The following is a 13,063-nucleotide window of genomic DNA, read 5'->3' as shown; positions in this document are numbered from 1 at the left end:
TCTTCACACCGTGAACTAAAATACACAACTTCTATGCCTGGTATCAAACGTCTCCTGCATCTTGCAATCCTCACGCCCGGCTCCCCCAACTCTCCCACCACCCGCAATTCTTTGGCGATCCACACATTTGAAATACTTCATATATCTGTCATTGCCGTGTCTTAATGCAACCGTCCACAGCTTAGGAATGTACTTGAAACTGCTTTGAGGACACATCAACGAACCGACAGACCGAGCTACTTCGAAACACTATCAATATCAAACGCCTTAGTGATATTTGATTTCTTCATGTTCAAATCGACAGGCGTATCCCATCTCCATATTGACAGCAAACTAATATATACGACATATCGTATGTAAAAAAAACACGCCTGTCCAGTTAATTAACCTCAACATTTTTGGCCACTTCCTTTCTTTAAGAATAACCAACACACTTGTTTGGGATATCTTTAGTCGAAGCGTTATCTATATATCTTGCAGAAATTAACTGAGTTTACATGTTACAGATGTTGCCCGAGTGCCAGGACCCTTAACTTGATTATCCAAGATCGAAGCATTCTTTAGCCCAGCTGTTATTAGGAAATTCATCTTACAAGCACTATGAATTTGACATGTGACCTTTTGACCAGAAACGTAAAAGGCGTCGTCTGCTCTTTCCAAGTAGCCAGCATACCAATTCAGATGGTCGTAAGTCAAAACGGTCTCTTGATAACAAAGGGAAACAAAATTGCCGATCTACACAGTCTGGTTCAGGAGACGAATTGTTGCATAATCAATCTTACGGAGAATTCCGGAAATAGTCGATGTATCATGATTGTTGTGATCTATCTTACAAAGATTGACTGAGATAATTGATGCATCACGATTGCGACCGACGTATACGTTAGAAGAAATATATTCCCACTTTTCGGGCGGGGGAATAACAAATACAACGGAATGAGTGCTATAATGTATATAGGGAAAAGTTACGCCAATGCAGACATATGTATGTTGTCAATAGTTTTATACGCTGAACGCTTACCTCGACTTCAGTGACCTTATTTTCTCCCCTGAAGGGTCACAGGGGCAGGTCGATACATCTGTAGTCGAGAAGACGCTGGACGACCTGTAAATAAATCTCAAATACACACATACTCGACTTCAGTAAACAGTATTTGCTTGACAATAAACGTTTTGACTTATTCAAAAAACACGTTTTAACAAATACCTAAATCGTTTTAAGATATTGATTTATACTATGCTTACGTCATCTGCTAAGTTGATGGTCCTTGATGACGTCACAGGGTTGATAGCGTCAGTACACGTGACGGTGATCGTGTAACTCGTAGCAGAGTCGTAATCAAGCGTGGCAATCGTCATGACGTCGAACCCTGTCAAAAAAAGCACCTTAACATGATTGCTTAGTCAAAGGTGTCACCGATATTTAAACTATTTTACCATCTTTGAACACTCGCATTAACAAATATTCCTCCTCCTCCTCATCATCACCATCATCATCATCATCATCATTAGCATCATCATCACCATCACCACCACCATAACAACATCGCCATAAGCAGCAGCAGTATCCTGACAGCGATTTTCCTCCTTTATAAAGTACCGATAAACGGTACTTTCCCAATCGAGCGAAAATTCCCAAATTCCCAATCGGCATCTGAAAAAATCCCAATAGGCGTCCGAATTTTTTCTCAAAACGATGGAAGGTTTCGTAACAAAACCAAACTTTCGGCGAGCGAACAAAGAAAATCGTATAGTTGTGTGTAACCACGCGCTCGATTAATTTCGGGTTTTATTATTCAACGCGTTCAATCAATAGAGTCGTTTCTGCTTCCGGTTATTTTGTCAGGCAGCCAGCGTACTGTTTTACGTCGGTTTGTAACCTTATCGTAGTTTGAAATGAGTCATAATAGCAAATATTATGCAAAAACACTAAAAATGAGTCAACAGGCAAGTGGATCCCGTTTACTGACGCAGTTTGGTTTCAAGATTTCAAACAATCTTTGCACGACCAATCAGAACCGTCTATCACAGGAAACATTGACAGCACTAATGATGCTGTGCAGAGAGGGATGCCAGCAACTGAGTGATGATCAAACATCAAAGATTGTTGAAATTTTCAAACAAATGAAAGAGAGAGACATTGCTTTATAAGAGATTAAAACAACTAGTAATTGACTTTGTGTGTTCTTTATAATATTTTGTTATTTATAATATATAATAAGACCCAAACTTCACTACGCGATTTTCCCAATTTAAGGATTTCACGACTCGATTTTTCCCAATTTTGAGGTTTTCACGACTCAATTTTTCCCAATTGAACCGGTATGGGTACTTTTCCCAATTTGACAAGGAAAATCACTGCCTGATCATTATATTCCTACTCTTCATCAACAACACCACTATTACAATCATCATCATCATTTTAATGACTGCACCACTATCACAATAATCATCATATGATCATCATTTAAATTACGTCACTAAACGTACGTATTACCATCAACAAACTCACGTAACGACGTCTACACATTCACGTAATGACGTCACCAAACTTAGGTTGAGCTCCGGTAGCGGTATCCACCTTAGTGATGCCAAACTTTGCGCCCTCCGGTGCGTTGATGGAACAGGAAATGGCGTCATCCTGGTCGGTGGCGGTGAACTGATGAACAGAAGTGCCTACTGGCAATAGGTCTCCCAGCGGACCGGAAGTACCGGCAAAATTGGTTAGAACGGAGACCTTTAATGAACTTTGACTTTTATTTCAATTTGAAAGTAAAGCAAATGCCATATATATAGAATCATGCTTTCATTTAGAGAGATACAAACATTGTGTAATGTTTCCCATGATATAGATATATAATATCTAAGTCTAAGCCATAACATAACGGAATATATAGCATATATCTTTGTCCATAGTGTTTTCACTCAGTTAACTCGATTATTCTTTTATTTGGGAATTACCGACACAACTTTGGAATATCGTCAAATATATGAACATGTTTTTTCAATGTTGTCCAAAAATATCAGGCCATGCTATGTTATCTAAAAACAAACGCTTTTCTTCAGTCTACTGGGTTCTTCACAACGGGAACTAAAATACACAACTTCTATGCCTGGAATCGAACGTTGCCTGTATCTTGCTATCCTCACGCTGCCTCCCCCCACCCCACCCCGACGCCCGCAACGCTTTGGCGATCTACAATTTGAAATACTTTATATATCTGTCATTGCCTTGTCATTGCCTTGACTTTATGCAACCGTCCATAGCTTAGGGATATATTGGACGCTGCTTTCCGGACACATCAACGGACCGAAACACCGAGCTACTCCGAAACACTGCGTCCATGCAGTCTTCCGATTGCGGTGCTCATGTAGGAGAGAATAACGGTGAATTCGATAAAGAAATGAGCCGCCCTTGGGTAAAATGGGGCTTAATGCATGTGCGTTAAGTGTCGTCTCAGATTTATCTGTCTTGTCTACAGTGACTGATCAGGGACAACACTTTCCCCTTAAACAGGATTTGTTGATAGCAGGAGACTTTTTAAAAAGAAAAATGCCGTACAAGCGGACAGCACAGGCTAATCTCAGACGACACTTTACGAACTTGCATAAGCCCCGTTTTCCCAGAGCTCGGCTTAAATCTACACATACAACGTCCGAAATGTCCACCTTGTAACTGCTGGTGATTTGGTCCGTCCCGTCACTGCACATGATCGTCATGGATTCTTCAGTGGTGACGTCATGATTCAGCGAACGCGCTGACCCCGCCTTCAGCCAAAGTTCGTAGGCTGCAGTAAAAAGTAATCGCAAACTTAAACTACTTGACAAAAAGACTGCAAGAAATAAAAATATAAATTATTGAATAAAACCAAAGTAATGTAATAAAATAATAATGATTTGAAATAATATCTAAGTGAAAATGGCCATGTGCAAACAGCATCAAACCTGAACAGACTGCGAGTTACTCGCAGTCTGTTCAGGTTTTATGCTGTTTGCTGCTCATCAGTATCTAAGGGTTGGAAAAGAAGCCTTAAAAACTTGAATCCAGTTGAATCTAGTCAAAAAGGTCTTTAATTAAATGTAACTTTGTAAGAGACTACAAATGTGTCAAATTACGTACCTGTGTGTTAAAGGGTTAAAAGAGATTTTCTTTACATAAAAAAATCTCCATAAAAGTGAAGTGTTGTTCGTGATTAGCCTGTGCTGATTGCACAGGCTGATCTGTCTCAGACAACACTTTAGGCACATAAATTAAGTCCCATTTACCCAGAGCAAGGCCCCTATAAGCCTTTGCATGCTGGGAAATTTGTGGTCTGCTAAAATTTCGTCTGCAGAATTTCTAAAATTAGCATTTTCTTCGTGTTTTTTTCAAAGAATACTATCAGAATAGCAAACAATTTGGATCCTGATGAGACGCCACGTTCTGTGGCGTCTAATCTGGATCCAAACTGTTTGCAAAGGCCTAAGCTTTTATTTACAAGCATTTTTTTTAATTTGAATTTTATACTCCAAACAAAGCTCACTGGCAATCCGACTTCATGAGACAGCAAGGACGGGATGGTGACCTTGCCATGGACATACAGGAGTTCTGGAGCCCTTTTGTCGTACGCGGCGCTAACAAGGTTCTTCCAGTCTTATCACGTCCTGGTGTAAAAGAGCCATCAAGGTAAGGATTGAAGTGTTCACAGAACTGAATTACGCTGTTTGAGTAGCTACGCAAGCTTGCCTAGCTTAATCCACTGAGATCAACTGTTCAAAGTAGACAGGACACCTGGCATGAACTGGTTAAAGCCAAGGGAAGGACTCTCAATAATCCTTAGGTATTGTACGCAATGAAGATGATTAAACGAAGTTGAAACTGGAATAAAATCAAATCAAATCACACTCGATCAGACGAGAGAATTTACTGGGCTTTCGTTAAGTTTTGAATTTTTGAAAAAAAGTCGGAACATCGTGGGCTCGACTTTTTGAAAGTTTCACATGTTTGTGTCTACGTACCAAATACTCCGTGCAGTTGTATTCACGTGGTAAATGGTCATTTAACAAGTTGGTGTGCATTATACATTGATACAAAGCTATTCTGACTGCTAACTTGCGAGAAATTCATTGTGTCTTTCCTCAATCGGCCATATTTGGCGCGCGCTTGTTGTTGTCGCTGTAAGGCTATGTACTACTATGTTGAAAGGGCTGTTGTCGACATAGCGAATAGCGCGTATGAGGGGCATTTGATGGCACTGATTTTTGAGATATAAGCCAAGTGATTTAGTACGTTGTTATTTCTGTATTTATTCTATGTATGTGATATGTTGCTTTGTTAATTTGCGTGCGTATGTGAGCAAAGTCATGTAATTGCGGAATTCGCCAGTAAAGTGAAACTGAAAGGGGCATCCTCGTGAAAGCAAAAGGAAAATAGAAGTGGATGTGGAAAGTAGTTCGAAGCGGATTTCATATTGTGTTTTGAGTGATTTGTTATTGAGCGGTGATGATTAGCGCAAGAGATAAATGAATGTATGTTGTGTGCACTGTACTGTAGCGTAAATGCACTTGCGAAGAGACTCAGAGTTGCTGTGTATGCGGACTATGTTGTGGGCATGCGCGTATGTCTGGTTAATTATGGTAATTTTCACATTTTGCCGGGGATTCCGGAAATAGTCGCTGCATCACGATTGGCTGAAAACAGACGTTGACAGACGAGAGTTTGTGATGCATTTAATGAGGTGAAAGTTTATCGCTCGCTTGCATTTGGGCGAATGGGATTTTCTTAGAAGCTGCGTGATATACGTTTTTGATTGCATCTTTCGGAATAAGATCGATTGATCTTTATAACTGATACTAGCCTTGCACACTCTGATGCAAAGAAAAGGCAGGACCATAAACGTCGGCCGTTCATCAGATGCAGTGTCAACTAAGTAATAACTGCGTAAATATACTCTTGACCAGTCAGGCAACCCCAAATCGTATACTGACCGAAGCCGCATACAGTTTGAGACTGCCAGGCTGGTCACTATTGGGTTTTCTCATTTACCCCTCTGGGTTATGTACTGAACATTTTGTCCTGGGTATCAATCAGTGTATAATCAACGATTTTAATAGCAATCAATGTCGGTTGCTCTTTTAACGTGATATTATGGGCATCTAACAGCGTATAGGTGTCTATCGCAACCGTTGTTTATTTTTGGTGTTTTCACTTCATACACATGTATATTTGTTAATGCAGCATCAACATACTAAAACAACATCCCGGAAAAAGAAAACTAATGCATTTAAATATCATCCGTACTTTGTGAATCTCAATTAAGTTTTAGTGCAGATTCGTTCATACGACACAAAGACACTCTTTTGTTTTACGGTATACACGCTTCTCACCAAGGCGATCCGGCTTCAATCCCAGACTCATTTGTTGGCATGATGCGAGTGATTTAGTTTCCAAACTATATTGTAAACGTTTGTTTTATAATGCAGAACTGTTGGATAGAATTAAGAACATGATATTGAAGCGATAGATGCGGAATGTTATGTCCGTAACATTTAAAACATAAATAAATAATTTATTTATTAAAAACAAAACGTTGAAATAAAATCAAAAGATGTTTATCTCTATATGCCTATGACCACGCTGATCACGAATTCGTTGGCTTTTTTAAGATATCTACATCCGTTCAAAAGTTATCAATTTTTAAAAAAATAAATAAAAAAATACATATGTATCATTTAATGAAAAAAAAAATATATGTTTTTGTTTTCAATAAAACATAAACAGTTTATAGTCTTGTTTAAAAGTTTGAAAAAAAAATTGAAAAAAACATAAAAATAAAAAAGTTATAATCAAAAAATGTTTTGCATTAAGCACCCTTTTCTCACGCAGTCCTATTTACCTGCACTCATGAAATACGCTCGCTCGCTAGCTCGTTCGCTCCATCGAAATCAAACAATAAGATAGTAAAATCTCTATGAATTTGTGTCGCTGAATCCGAATCCGGTGTTAATTTTTCGATGTCTCGACTCGTTAAAGAATTATTGAGTTTAAATTGTGCATTTCGATAAGAATGCAGCACTCTTTTAATAGAAGCTCAAAACCCAGTACACCTTACATTCCAGTGAAATAAAACAATAAGATAGTCCAATCTATGTAGTTTTGTCTTCCTGAATCCGATTCCGGTGCTACTTTTCCGATATATGGACCGCTTAAAGAATTATTGATGTTTGAGTGATTGGTGGTTAAGTCTAACCATTATATTTAAGCATTTGTTGTATTTTGAACTACGGAAAATAAAACATTTCATTACATCTAATCGCTGCATTCAAGATTTGAGAGTTATTTATCTCACTAACACGGACGATCATGTTAAAAAATGAATGGATAAATAGATAAACAAGACATTGTGAATATAAACAATTGATAAAGTGATAGTATGGGCATTTTTTCACTGTTGAATTGAGCTGAAAAGAATTAACAGGTCAAAAGAATTAGTTAAAATGTGGTAACTGACCCATTATCTACAACTCATCTTGCTACCAGTTGTTTACAAAAAATATGTATTATTTTCTATATTTTACATGACTCACCCAGTCCTCTAAGCCGAAACGATCCGTAAAACAAAATTGTGTCTTTGTGTCGTATGAACGAATCTGCATGAAAACTGCATTTAGACTCACATCGTTCATCGAATCATTTCTGTCGTCAGTTGTCAAAACGAAAGTACGGTTGACATTCAAATGGATTATTTTGCTCATTCCAGCATATTGATTTAGTAGGTTGATGCTGCATTAACAAATATAAGTGTATATGAAGTGAACACACCAGAAATAAACACAACGGTTGCGATAGACGCCTTCATACTGTTAGATGCCCATAATATCACTTTAAGCTTCCAACACAAAGCAGAGCGAGAACCCAGGGACGCATTTCCAGTAGTTTCGATACGTTCATTATTATGCCTTAATGGTGAAGAATACATTTTAAATAGATGCATATCAATCACTCATTTAGTCAGTCACTCACTCCTTCACTCAGTCAGTCACTCAATCACAAAGTCACTCACTCAGTCAATCAGTCATTTAGTTTCGCGGATCAAGATTTTGGTTTTAATTATCGGATACAGTTAGCCCTTAAATAATAGTGTAAGTTTGTTCGCACTTTTGTGTTTGAAGTCTTTTCGCTTAACTCAAGGCAATATTGATTCAACGAGCGAGTGTCTGTAATATTAATACACTGATGTGTGTATTAATTTTAATATTTTCAGACAAAAAACCCTGGGTAGAACCAGTAGGATGATCGTATGGTTTCTACAAATAAAGTAAAGATGAAAGATTAACGCTAATTTAATAAGCCTAGCTTTGTGGAAAGGGGGGTTTAATGCATGTGCGAAGTGTCGTCCCAGATAAGCGGTCCGAATGACACTTTCCGCCTAAATTAATGTTTGCTAAGAACGGACTTCCTTAAAACGAAAAACATCATAAAAGTGGTAAATGTTGTCCCTGATTAGCCTGTGCGGAATTCACAGGCTAATCTGGGACGACACTTTACGCACATGCATTAAACCCTCTGTTCACAGAGCGGGGCTAAAATATAATTTTGGAATAAAACTAGTCATTGAAGTATATACTGTAAAACGCATTATTATTCGGGACATGATCTGTTTCTGTCATTTTTTGTTTTTGAGTTAAGTTTACAGTATTTGAGTATGGAGATCAATGGGTACAAAGGTAACTTACATGATTTTATGTTGGTATGTTTTAATTGCTCGGAAAATTAAGCGGCTATAAAGTGTGGAATGCCCGATATGTGCTGGTGATGGTGTTTACATCAGAAATTTCTTTCATTAAACCAGGGAGTTTATGGTAAATACCCTTAAGTATTCCTATTCAATCGCAAACATGGATTATAATGAGCCGCACTCTGAGAAAACAGGGCTTAATGCTGTCCGCACAGGCTTATCAGGGATGACACTTCCCGTATAGACGGGATTTTTGTTTACTTCCTTTACGCATAAACAATCCGCCGGAAAGTGTCCACCCTTATTAGCCCGTACGGACTGCACTGGCTATTCTGGAAAGATGCTCTACGCACATTCATTAAGCCCTGCTGTCCCAAATACATATTTATACAAGGATTAAGTCTGACAACAACAAAAAATACAAACACACCCTTTCATCTTCAGACGTATTTAATAACATGTGTATAGCCATATTTACTATTATAGTACATATTCCTAATAGTCATCTAGTATACAAACACACGAAATAACTTAGCGCAACATTTGTGATGCACATAACATTAAATGTAATGAGACAACACTGTCGGATACGGGTCAAAAAGGGCCAGCATCAGTAATTATAATACATGTATAATACTTTGCAGAAAACATACAATAACAAAGAAGCTTTAAATAGTAATGGGAGCAATACATATAAATTGAAGCTCTAAACAGACATTAGGGCTCTAAAAACACAAGTGAGCTCTAAATAGAAATGGGAGCTCAAAATAGTTATTGGAGCTCTAAATTGAAATGAGAGCTATACGCAGAAATGGGATGGAGGGCTTTTATCAGAACAGCTAACTACGAGGTTTTGCCCATTCTCTCTGCCAGCAAAATTTCAGTCTCTGTCGAACAATTTTAAGACGCGGTTAATCGGCTTTCATGCGTTGTCTGTGTTCCTTGACCTTGTACAGAGCAAACATGTTCGTGTTGTCCGGCAGGCAGCGTTCACCAATGTTTCCCCCAACCTCATAGAGATATGTGTCAACATCAGCCGCAATAAACTTCTTATCCTAACTGGAGGATTTCCTGAAAATACACAACACACTATGTTTTTTTTTGGTGAAATTTTAGGCCGAAATTCGGCATCATTTCTAACCCTTAATGTTCATATTTTTCTGAAATGACTACCTAAATTCACAAATTAAAGGTTTAAACAAAAATGATAAACAAATATTCATATCTTTTTTTATAATAAATTGCAACATTTAGTTATTTTCCTAGTTAAGCTATAACAGTTTAACATAGTAAATGCAATATTTGAAAACAAAACTATTCTTCATTTTAAGGTATTTGTATGCATAAAAAAAACAATATCAATTTCCCAGTTTTAAACGCAATAACGTTGTCCTTTCCAATCCAAAGGTCCCCAGTATTAACGCGTGTTTGGGAGGAAAATGTATTTGACTTAACTACAAATTCAAATTTAAACTTGGAGATAACTGTTTTTTATTTTTTAAATAAAACCAAATTCACTACTACCCGACAACGTTTATTGTGTTTATTTTTTTAGATTGCAATTGATTAATTCTAAATATCTCAACAACTCATCTGACTGCCCATGAATCATGACACTTGGCAGCAGACATCAGTACAGTGTTTATCAATGCCGTTATACCGTGGCGCGGCGCCAAGCCATTTCTTGTAGCGCCACACTACCCCCTTTCAAAGCAATTTAGCGCCTCACTGCCCTTTCCAAAGGCCGCCCTGCCCTTTCTTGAGCATCCGCTGTTTTCCATCCTCTATTGGTACAGTATGGTGGATCACAATGTGCCCATATTGATAACATCTTAATTGCTGAATATTTTTATATTGACAACGTGTTATAAAGACTGACAGCGCCTTATACTGGTTGACAACGTGTTATAGCGACTGACAACGCCTTATACTGGTTGACAACGTGTTACAGCGATTGACAGCGTCTTATACTGGTTGACAACGTGTAATAGCGACTGACAAAGCCTTATACTGGTTGACAACGTGTTATAGCGACTGACAGTGTCTTATTCTGGTTGACAATGTGTTACAGTGACTGACAGCGAATTATACTGGTTGACAACGTGTTATAGCGACTGACAGCGCCTTATACTGGTTGACAACGTGTTATAGCGACTGATAGCGCCTTATACTGGTTGACAACGTGTTATAGCGACTGACAGCGCCTTATACTGGTTGACAACGTGTTATAGCGACTGTCAGCGCCTTAAACTGGTTGACAACGTGTTTTAAAGACTGACAGCGCCTTATACTGGTTGACAACGTGTTACAGCGACTGACAGCGTCTTATACTGGTTGACAACGTGTAGTGTAATAGCGACTGACAAAGCCTTATACTGGTTGACAACGTGTTATAGCGACTGACAGTGCCTTATACTGGTTGACAATGTGTTACAGTGACTGACAGCGAATTATACTGGTTGACAACGTGTTATAGCGACTGACAGCGCCTTATACTGGTTGACAACGTGTTATAGCGACTGACAGCGCCTTATACTGGTTGACAACGTGTTATAGCGACTGACAGCGCCTTATACTGGTTGACAACGTGTTATAGCGACTGTCAGCGCCTTATACTGGTTGACAACGTGTTTTAAAGACTGACAGCGCCTTATACTGGTTGACAACTTGTTATAGCGACTGACAGCGCCTTATACTGGTTGAAAACGTGTTATAGCGACTGAAAGCGCCTTATACTGGTTGACAACGTGTTATAGTGACTGATTGCGCCTTATATATATATATATATATATATATATATATGTATATAATAAGATAGTTCTGACGGAAATTAACCCATTTATGCCTAGCGTCTAGAAAAAAGGCCTTGGCAAACAGCGTAGACCCAGATGAGATGCCGCATGATGCGGCAGGACCAGGAGGTCATGGGTCCGATCCCCACTGTGATAGCGATCTTGAGATCTCCCCAAAATACACTATGTTCTATTTCTACCCAAGAAAAGAAAAGGACTCGATAGCGTTACGATAAGTCTTAGGTTTGCAATGTAACTGAGCTAAAATAAATAGGTTTAAACTAAACTAACTGTGTACTAATGTTTCTAATGACTATTCACCTGGTTGAGAAACATTCACCGGTGACGTCACATTTTTGATCTCATACACGGTGGTGGATGGTGACGTCACAGAGCGCGCCGTATCTGGGTCTGTAGTTGTAAACTTCCCGAGTAACGTCTGCGTGACAGTGGCGTCAGATACGTTGGGGAACTTCAGGGGATCCCGGATACAAAGGTCGGCGGCTGCCAAAACAGAAGGACAATCAAAATAATCCCTTTAAAAGCCAGGCGTCATTTTAATTTTTTTTTGTTACCATAACCTTATGTATTTGAACATCTATTATTTGGGCACTTTTAAGGTGCCGTGATGACTTTCGGTTTACATTTGGTTTCGGTGTAACCACATGAGCGGGAACATTTATTGTTGAGGGAACATTTGAAGGGATGATCTTTTTGGTTATCATTTTGTTCCAGTATAACAACAATAATTTGAACATCTATTTTTGAAGGCACATTGGTCGGGATGACTGTTTGGTTTTCTTTGGTTTCGGTGTAACGACATTTATTTGAACATCTATTGTTGAAAACTTACATACCGGTTTATTTGTTAGGTTTTCGGTAAATTAGGTAAATTTGCCCACGTGAGACAACTTACCGTATCGATCACTGGTTGTGTGAACGTCGCAGTGACGTCATTGTCGCCATCTGAGCAGTCGACGTTGATGACGTAAGGTCCGTTCGCTGCTCTTAGCGTAACCCCCATCCTTACGTTAACTGTAAATCCTGAAAACGTTCAAGCGATGAATTATATTACCTTCAATCTGGGATAAAGGGGCTTAATGCATGTGCGTAAAGTGTCGTCCTATGTAAGCCTGTGCAGTAAAAACAAGCTAATCAAGGACGATAGGGATAACGGGACATAAAGTGTCGTCCTATATCAGCCTGTGAAGTCCGAACAAGCTAATCAGGGACGATAAGTTCCGCTATTTTTTGCGTTTATCTTGTGAGGAAAGTCTCTTATTGGTAAACAAAGTTTAGGCGAAAAGTGCCTTTCCTGATTACCCTGTGCTAATTAACATGGGAAAATCTGGGACAACACTTTTCCAACATGCATTTAACCCCGTTTTCCGATCGCGCGTCCATACCCAGTGTTAAAAATGTTTTTATCTGAAAAAATGCTTTATATGATCCTACCTCACCGACGATTAACAACATTCAAATGAAACATTACATAACATTGTTATTATAAGCAAGAAGACTTCTCGACGTTCGCACGTATTTATACTAAATAGT

The 13,063-nt window shown here is 38.6% G+C and overlaps 2 long non-coding RNA genes across 4 annotated transcripts; both read right to left on the bottom strand.

The window, feature by feature from the left end:
* Window positions 1–720: 720 nt before the first annotated feature.
* LOC127871947 (uncharacterized) lies at window positions 721–5,172 on the bottom strand. Of its 3 annotated transcripts, none has more exons than XR_008045639.1 (6): window positions 4,999–5,162; window positions 4,524–4,644; window positions 3,652–3,788; window positions 2,513–2,737; window positions 1,246–1,370; window positions 721–1,105 (listed from the first exon to the last, which is right to left on the bottom strand). It is a non-coding gene; the product is annotated as an uncharacterized LOC127871947 (long non-coding RNA). The 3 variants fall into 3 exon arrangements; XR_008045641.1 differs by having other exon boundaries at window positions 2,513–2,659; XR_008045640.1 differs by having other exon boundaries at window positions 723–1,105; window positions 5,093–5,172.
* Window positions 5,173–9,149: 3,977 nt separating this feature from the next.
* LOC127871948 (uncharacterized) lies at window positions 9,150–12,734 on the bottom strand. The gene is made up of 3 exons (XR_008045642.1): window positions 12,426–12,734; window positions 11,831–12,013; window positions 9,150–9,788 (listed from the first exon to the last, which is right to left on the bottom strand). It is a non-coding gene; the product is annotated as an uncharacterized LOC127871948 (long non-coding RNA).
* Window positions 12,735–13,063: the final 329 nt, after the last annotated feature.

This window comes from Dreissena polymorpha, chromosome 3 (assembly GCF_020536995.1).
Source record: "Dreissena polymorpha isolate Duluth1 chromosome 3, UMN_Dpol_1.0, whole genome shotgun sequence".
NCBI classification, from domain to species: domain Eukaryota; kingdom Metazoa; phylum Mollusca; class Bivalvia; order Myida; family Dreissenidae; genus Dreissena; species Dreissena polymorpha.
Note: the sequence above shows the minus strand (reverse complement) of the source record. Positions and strands in the feature narration are given on the sequence as shown.